Genomic DNA, 10,000 nt, shown 5'->3' on the forward strand with positions numbered 1-10,000 from the left:
AAATGATGCGTAATAAATGATGTGTAATAAATGATGCGTAATAAATGATGTGTAATAAATGATGCGTAATAAATGATGTGTAATAAATGATGCGTAATAAATGATGTGTAATAAATGATGCGTAATAAATGATGTGTAATAAATGATGCGTAATAAATGATGTGTAATAAATGATGCGTAATAAATGATGTGTAATAAATGATGCGTAATAAATGATGTGTAATAAATGATGCGTAATAAATGATGTGTAATAAATGATGCGTAATAAATGATGTGTAATAAATGATGCGTAATAAATGATGTGTAATAAATGATGCGTAATAAATGATGTGTAATAAATGATGCGTAATAAATGATGTGTAATAAATGATGCGTAATAAATGATGTGTAATAAATGATGCGTAATAAATGATGTGTAATAAATGATGCGTAATAAATGATGTGTAATAAATGATGCGTAATAAATGATGTGTAATAAATGATGCGTAATAAATGATGTGTAATAAATGATGCGTAATAAATGATGTGTAATAAATGATGCGTAATAAATGATGTGTAATAAATGATGCGTAATAAATGATGTGTAATAAATGATGCGTAATAAATGATGTGTAATAAATGATGCGTAATAAATGATGTGTAATAAATGATGCGTAATAAATGATGTGTAATAAATGATGCGTAATAAATGATGTGTAATAAATGATGCGTAATAAATGATGTGTAATAAATGATGCGTAATAAATGATGTGTAATAAATGATGCGTAATAAATGATGTGTAATAAATGATGCGTAATAAATGATGTGTAATAAATGATGCGTAATAAATGATGTGTAATAAATGATGCGTAATAAATGATGTGTAATAAATGATGCGTAATAAATGATGTGTAATAAATGATGCGTAATAAATGATGTGTAATAAATGATGCGTAATAAATGATGTGTAATAAATGATGCGTAATAAATGATGTGTAATAAATGATGCGTAATAAATGATGTGTAATAAATGATGCGTAATAAATGATGTGTAATAAATGATGCGTAATAAATGATGTGTAATAAATGATGCGTAATAAATGATGTGTAATAAATGATGCGTAATAAATGATGTGTAATAAATGATGCGTAATAAATGATGTGTAATAAATGATGCGTAATAAATGATGTGTAATAAATGATGCGTAATAAATGATGTGTAATAAATGATGCGTAATAAATGATGTGTAATAAATGATGCGTAATAAATGATGTGTAATAAATGATGCGTAATAAATGATGTGTAATAAATGATGCGTAATAAATGATGAGTAATAAAGGATGCGTAATAGATGATGTGTAATGAATAATGCGTAATATATAATGTGTCATAAATAATGCGTAATAATGTGTAATAAATAATGCGTAATAAATAGTGCGTAATAATGCGTAATAAATGATGTGTAATAAATGATGTGTAATAAATGATGCGTAATAAATGATGTGTAATAAATGATGTGTAATAAATGATGCGTAATAAATGATGAGTAATAAAGGATGCGTAATAGATGATGTGTAATGAATAATGCGTAATATATAATGTGTCATAAATAATGCGTAATAATGTGTAATAAATAATGCATAATAGATAATGTGTAATAAATAATGCATAATATATGTGTAATAAATGATGTGCAATAATGTATAATAAATAATGCATAATAGATAATGTGTAATAAATAATGCATAATAGATAATGTGTAATAAATAATGCATAATAGATAATGCGTAATAAATAACGCATAGTAAATAATGTGTCATATATAATGCATAATAAATAATGCGTAATAAATAATGCATAATAGATAATGCGTAATAAATGATGAGTAATAAAGGATGCGTAATAGATGATGTGTAATGAATAATGCGTAATATATAATGTGTCATAAATAATGCGTAATAATGTGTAATAAATAATGCGTAATAAATAGTGCGTAATAATGCGTAATAAATAGCGCATAATAGATAATGTGTTATGAATAGTGCACAATAAATAATACCTGATAAATAATGTGTAATAAATAATGGATAATAAATAATGAGTAACGAATAATGCGTTATGAATAGTGCATAATAAATAATGCATAATATGTGTAATAAATGATGTGCAATAATGTATAATAAATAATGCATAATAGATAATGAGTAACAAATAATGCGTTATGAATAGTGCATGATATATTTATTATGCACTATTCATATATGTATAATAAATAATGCATAATATATGTGTAATAAATGATGTGCAATAATGTATAATAAATAATGCATAATAGATAATGTGTAATAAAGAATGCATAATAAATAATGAGTAACAAATAATGCGTTATGAATAGTGCATAATAAATAATGCATAACATATGTGTAATAAATGATGTATAATAAATAATGCATAATAGATAATGTGTAATAAATAATGCATAATAAATAATGCGTAAAAAATAACGCATAGTAAATAATGTGTCATACATAAGGCCTAACAAATAATGTATAATAAATAATGCATAATAGATAATGTGTAATAAATAATGCATAATAGATAATGTGTAATAAATAATGCATAATATATGTGTAATAAATGATGTGCAATAATGTATAATAAATAATGCATAATAGATAATGTGTAATAAATAATGCATAATAGATAATGTGTAATAAATAATGCATAATATATGTGTAATAAATGATGTGCAATAATGTATAATAAATAATGCATAATAGATGTGTAATAAATGATGCGTAATAAATGATGTGCAATAATGTATAATAAATAATGCATAATAAATAATGCATAATAAATAATGCATAATAAATAATGCATAATAAATAATGCATAATAGATAATGTGTAATAAACATATGATAAATAAATATTTAAAAAATAAATACATAAGTAAATATATAATAAATGAATCTATGATAAAAAAAACGCGTAATAAATAAACACAATAAACAGACGTGTAATAAAGGGTCGTGTAATAAATGAATGTGTAATAAAAGAACAAGTAATAAACGGATGTGCAATAAACGTACGTGCAATAAAAGGAAGTGCAATAAATGGACCTGCAATAAATGGGCGCGTAATAATTGGACGTGTAATAAAAGGGCCTGTAATAATTGGACGGGTAATAAAAGGGCCTGTAATAAATGGACGTGTAATAAATGAACGTGCAATAAATGGATGTGTAATAAATGGAAATGCTATAAATGGACGTGTAATAAATTACATTTTATGAATTATATATAATAAATTACATATGATAAATCATATACAATGAATTATATAGAATTAATTATATAAAATAAGTATGTATACTAAATTATATATGTTACATAATAAATAATATATATATTAAAATATATATAATCATAAATGACATATCATAAATGGCACATAATTTACATGGTCATTTATTATTTATTTAAATCATGTAAATAATCTATAATAAATAATTTATAATGAATAAACATTATAGATCTTTAATAATATGATAAATGATCTATAATAAACGATCAATAATAATTAACTAATGAAATATATAAATTACCTATAATAGATAATCTATAATAAATATCATATAATATATAATCTAGAATAAATAATAAGTGACCTTTGATAAATAATCTATGATAATTACTATAGCATAAACACTCTATAATAAATAATCTATAATATATAACTTAATATAATATATATATCTAATTATGATATCTAAATAATTATAACAAATTATCTAAAGTCTTTAATATAATTTTACAAATGATTTGTGTAAATAATCTATAATAATACTATCTATATAAATAATCATAATTAATTTATAATAAATAATCTATGAATAAATCTATAATATATAGACAATAATAATTAATTTATAATAAATAATCTATGATAAAGAAAATTATGACAAATAATCTATAATATATCATATAATATAAATATATAATAAAATAAAATAAAAAATAGTTTAAGAGAAATGATTTATAATAAATCATCTGTAGTAAATAATCTATAAAATAATTCTCAATAATAAATGAAATATGATAAATAATATGTAATGAATAATATATATTAGATAATCTACACTAATATTTAATATATAATAAATAATATATAATAAATGATATTTGATAAATGATATACAATAGATAATATATAATAAATGATATGCAATAAATATTATATAGTAAAAGATATATACTAAAGGATATATGATAAATAATGTATGATAAATTATCTATCCTAATGATGCATGAAAAAATCTATAACAAATAATCTATAACAAATTATCTATAATAAAGGATTTATAATAAATGATCTATAACGATTAAAGTATAATAACTGATCTATAAGAAATGAGATATAAGAAATGATCTATAATAAAATCAGTAATAAATGATCTATATATGATCTATAATAAATGATCTTTAAGAATCAATTTATAATATTTCATGTATAATCTATAATAAATAATTTATAATAAACAATCTTTGATAAATAATCTATAATAAATAATTTATACTTAATTATCTATTGTAAATGATCGATGATAAATGACCTATACTTAATTATCTATTGTAAATGATCGATAATAAATGACCTATAATAAATGTTCAGTAATGAATTATATATAATAAATAATCAATAATAAAAATTCTGTAGAATATATTTCATAAGAAATAATCCATAATTAATAATATATGGTAAATTATCTTTAAATATTACTCTTTAATAACTAACCTATAATAAAAACTATGATAAATCATCTACAATAATCTATAATACAGTCTCTATAATAAATAATATGTAATACATAAAATGTAATAAATAATATATAATACATAAAATCTAGTAAACAATATCAAATTAATATGTAATAAATAATATGTAATAGATATGTAATACATTATATATGATGAATTATATACAAAAAATAGTATATGATAAATGATATGTAATAAATGATATATAGTAAATATATAATGAAATATATATATAATAAATGGTATATGATATATAATAAATGATATATGATAAACTATAGATAATAAATGATATATAATAAATGAAATATGATAAATGATCTATGATAAATGAGATAAATGATCTATAATATATGTTCTATAATAAATTATCTATAATAAATAATCTATAAATTATTTATAATAAATTATCTATAATAAATAATTTATAATAAATTATCTATAATGAATGATTTATGATAAATGATCTACAATAATTGATCTATAATGTATAATCTATGATAAATTATCTATAATAAATGATACATAATAAATTACATATAAAGAATGATCTATAATAAATGATTTATTATAAAATATCTATAAAAAAATAAATTATGATAAATGATATATAATTATTCTATGATAAAGGATCCACAAAAAAAAAATCTATAATAACATATGATAATTTATTATAAATAAATCATAATAAATAATCTATAATGAATCATGTAAAATAAATGATCTACAACAAATTATTCATAATAAATAATCTATAATAAACAATCTATATTTAATGATATATGATATATAATAAGTTTGAATAATCCATAATATATAATAAGTATAAATAATCTACAGTAGATAATCTATACGGGTGTATGGTCGACTGAATGTCAGTTGAGATTTCGATTGCCGAATCATACATCGATCTTTCTTGCTGAACTTTTTGCAATAGACAAAGCTTTAGATTTCGCCCTATCGACGACCCACGATAGAATAGTCATATTTTCAGTCTCTTTAAGTTCAATTAAAGCTATTAAATCCTTAGAAACTACCAAAAATGAATTACAGGGTGATATCATTCGTAAATTACATAGTGCCAATAAATCAATCAAGCTGATATGGGTACCTGGACACTCGGGTATCCATGGCAATGAACAGGCTGACAAATTAGCCGGGTCGACTGGTGATCTGGAGCCTGGCATTGTCCGCACAGATCTCAGGTGTTTTGTCTCTTTTATAAAAGCAAAAATCCATCTCCTGTGGCAAAGTGAGTGGCCCGACCTCACAATAAACAACAAAAATAAAGAAGAAATAAAAATGTGGGACACAGCCCACAGAAGAAACAGAAGGGAGGAGGTGGTGTTGGCTCGAATAAGGGTCAATGCTACACGACTGACTCACCTCACTCCCTATATAGAGAAAAATTTCCCTCCAAAATATGACCATTGCAACAACCACTTGACAATAGCGCACATTTTAATATCCTGCAACCAATATAATCAACAAAGACAAGCCATAAAAAATTACCTGCAAATAATAAACATAGAATACAACATCAAAAATTTATTGTCAAACAATGAAAAAATAATTAAAAAAGTAATCACTTTTCTAAAGGAGACAAAACTTTATGACCTATAAATTGATAAGATAAAATGGAACCATTGGCTTAATGACCTTGGCATGTGCCGCTGGTTGATAGCCAATAAATCCAACAAAGAAAGAAAGATGTTTCGGCACATAGGATCAGACTCGTGTCTGAGACATTGAAGAGCTCACACCTTGTTGAAAACACAGCAGCAGAAACAAAAAATCTTGTGACACTCGTGTTACCCTGGGTTACGGGGCCTCTTGTTTCGCTGGATATTGTTGTTTCTGTGTTGATTAACGTAAGGAAAGTAGAGTAAACGCTGCTTTGCACAGATTTTGCGCACTTTTAGTGCTTTGCCTGCACCGTCAGTGCTTTTGTTTTTGCAGGTGACACGAGAGTATAGTAGGAGTAGTCGGCCCCCACCCCAGACCCGCAGCACTCTTCTACCCCAGGGTAGCCCTTACGGGCTGTGACCCCTGGGTAGGGAGGCCCAGTAGTCTGAGGCGTCCTTTGGGCGCAATTTTTTTTCTCCCCCTGAATTTCTTCTTTTTTCCGTGTGACTTTCCCGAGCCTACCGGAGTTCCCTTGTGATCTCCTGTATTCGCTTGGGGGGTGGGCACCGACTTACCGTCCCTCGCAATAGGCAGGTTCGATGGTAGGAAGGTGTCTTACACACTACTCCGATCCCCTAGTTGGTACTGGAGAACGCAACCAGGCTTCCATTAGGGGGGGGGGCGAGGACGTGTAATCGAAAGACTTCTTTTTAATCTCTTAGCTATTGGGATTAGGTTGATCCAACAGTTAAGGGAAAGGTAGTCCCCTTTGGACAACGGGCTTTGGCCCAGGGTTCGGACCTGGTCCGACACCCGAGTATGGTTGATCCCCCGGCTACCCTTCCTCCTCCTCAAGGAGGAGGGGCGACTCCGAACTCATCTAAGACCAAAACGACCACTGATAGAACCCCGAACAATGACCGACCCAGAAGACCATTTATTGATATCCCTCCCGAGAACGCAAGGTGTGTGAACATAAGATGCGTGAATGAAAATCAATCCCTGAAAAAATGTCAACCCCTTTATCATTAAGAAGGTCCTTGACGGTCAAGTTGAAGGCAGTTTTTTTTTTATTTTGTCCGAAAATTGCGAGATGGTAGCCTCCATGTGAAAGTACAATTTAAATCTCAGGTTAAGGATTTGCTTAAACTGACGCAAATTCATGACCTCAGAGTAAAAGTAACTATTCCTGTTGGGCCAAATACCTGTAAGGGAGTAATCTTTCACAGGGATTTGAGGACAATGGAAGAAAGTGAAATTCTTGAGGCCATGAAAGACCAAAGCGTAGTAGACGTAAATTGTATGACCAAGAAAGATGGAGATGTACGAGTAAAAACCGGATTGTGTTTCTTGACCTTTTCTTCACCCAAAATTCCAAGTACTGTTAAAGTTGAATATGAGATCGTTCAAGTTCGACCTTATATCCAAAAAACAATGCATTGTAATAGATGCCAAAAATTTGGACACACCTCATTAAGATGCATTGATAAACATACAGACAAATTCATGTGCGGTAAATGTGCTGGAGCCCATGATACCACTACATGCACGGAAAAGACATTCAAGTGTGCTAACTGTGGAGGTCCCCATCAGTCAGGCTCTGCTGAATGCAGCAGCCTGGAGGAGACTGAGACATTGGCATACATGAGAGAGCACGATGTTAGCTACCGTGAGGCCAAGAGGAAAATGGAAGGTTTGGCAAGCAAACCCAATACTTCTTACGCCTCAGCGGTAACCAACAACGTTTCCAGTGCAAGCAGTATTAGTCAGCAGCTCGCAGCTAAGGACCAGGAAATTTCCGAATTGAAGGAAACTGTTAAGGATTTAATTAATCAAATTAAGGAATTGAATAAAACTATAAAGGAAATTGCTGAATCAACCCAGTAAAGAAAGCATCATAAGGAGGATGATACCAAATCACAATCTGGATCACACCTCTTAGTCCAGGCGACCCCTACTAGGACTTCGTCTGGTAGTTGTTCTGCTCGTAAGAGCAGACCATCTTCTGCCGGGCGTCTCTCTAGCAGAGGGGAGCAGGCCATGGAGGCTACTGTCTCCAAAAAATCCCGAGAGAGGCCCTCGGGAAGCGAGGGAGAGGAGGAGGCGCCTCCCTCCCAAAAAAAGAAAATTAAAACCGGCGGACAAGGCACTTCCAAACCCCATAAAACGTAATCCACGCGTAGTCTTAGATCAAAATTAAACTCCCTTAGATTATTAGCCTCGTCCTATGCTCCCGATATTATCGTTCTCCAAGAAAGCCATTTAAACGAACAAGTCTCTGACGAGGTCGTATCGCTGAGAAACTACCATCTGTGTGGAAAAGACCGAGAGGGAAAGGGTAGAGGCGGGGTCGCCATGTACATCCACCAGAACCTCCCTTTCACTGAAGTGACGATTAATTCTACTTTGGAACACGTCACATGCAAAGTAAAATTCAATAACACGTATCTGACTATATGCTCAGCTTATTGTCCACCTGATTAAATGGTAATCTATGATGATCTTTTTGCTCTTCAGGACAGTCTGCCAAATAACAAATTAATATTAGGTGATTTCAACGCTCATCATACTTCATGGGGTTCCTTGCGGGTGAATGGTAGAGGTGAGCAAGTAGTTAAGTTGATCAAGGACTCTGATCTAGTCCTTCTAAACGATGGTAGTCCGACGCGAGTGGACGATAATACCGGTAATTTGAGCTTTATTGACCTATCACTGGTCTCTTCCACATACGGAGACAAACACAACAATTGGAGATGTTCCAAACATCACGGTAGATGAAGTAAATAGGGCACTAAAAAGCATGAAAAGAGGAAAAACACCAGGAGAAGACGGCATTAGTGTGGATCTTATTAAAGATGCAGGAGAGATTGCGGCAGTAAAGCTGGCCAGTCTTTATAACAGATGTCTAGACGTCGGTAAAATTCCGAAGGCCTGGAAAAACGCAATAATAATTCTAATACACAAAAAGGGAGACACAAAAGACTTAAAGAATTACCGACCTATAGGCCTCCTCTCAGTACTCTATAAACTGTTCACAAAAATCATCACAGCCCGTATCACCGATACATTAGATTCAAAACTACCCAGGGAACAGGCGGGGTTCCGCAGTGGATTCTCAACTACAGACCATATCCACACACTAGCTCAAATAAGGGAGAAAACAAACGAATATAGGAAACCCCTGTGTATGGCATTCGTAGATTATGAAAAGGCATTCGACTCGGTACAGATATCTGCAGTACTGGATGCAACTCGTAAACAAGGAGTAGAGGAAATATACTGCAGATTATTAGAGGATATATGTAGAGATGGTACAGCGACCATCGAAATCCACGCAGAAACCAATAAAATACCAATAAAAAAGGGTGTTAGGCAGGGCGACACCATCTCACCGAAGCTGTTTACAGCCTGCTTGGAGGAAGTATTCAAGAAGTTAGATTGGAAAGAGAGAGGGATTAAAATAGGGAATGAGCACTTAAGCAATCTAAGATTTGCAGATGACATTGTTCTTTTCGGTGAGTCAGCAGATGAACTACAACAATTAATAAGCGATTTAAATAAGGAAAGTCTGAAG

At 29.7% G+C, this 10,000-nt stretch overlaps 1 protein-coding gene across 1 annotated transcript in view; it reads right to left on the bottom strand.

Annotated features, from left to right (window-relative positions):
- LOC122263854 (glutamine amidotransferase-like class 1 domain-containing protein 3, mitochondrial) overlaps positions 1 to 10,000 on the bottom strand; it is a 19,538-nt gene that overhangs the window by 1,895 nt on the left and 7,643 nt on the right. The window lies entirely within an intron of this gene.

This window comes from Penaeus japonicus, unplaced genomic scaffold (assembly GCF_977035675.1).
Source record: "Penaeus japonicus unplaced genomic scaffold, GWHDUDI00000001_assembly GWHDUDI00000030, whole genome shotgun sequence".
Taxonomy (NCBI): domain Eukaryota; kingdom Metazoa; phylum Arthropoda; class Malacostraca; order Decapoda; family Penaeidae; genus Penaeus; species Penaeus japonicus.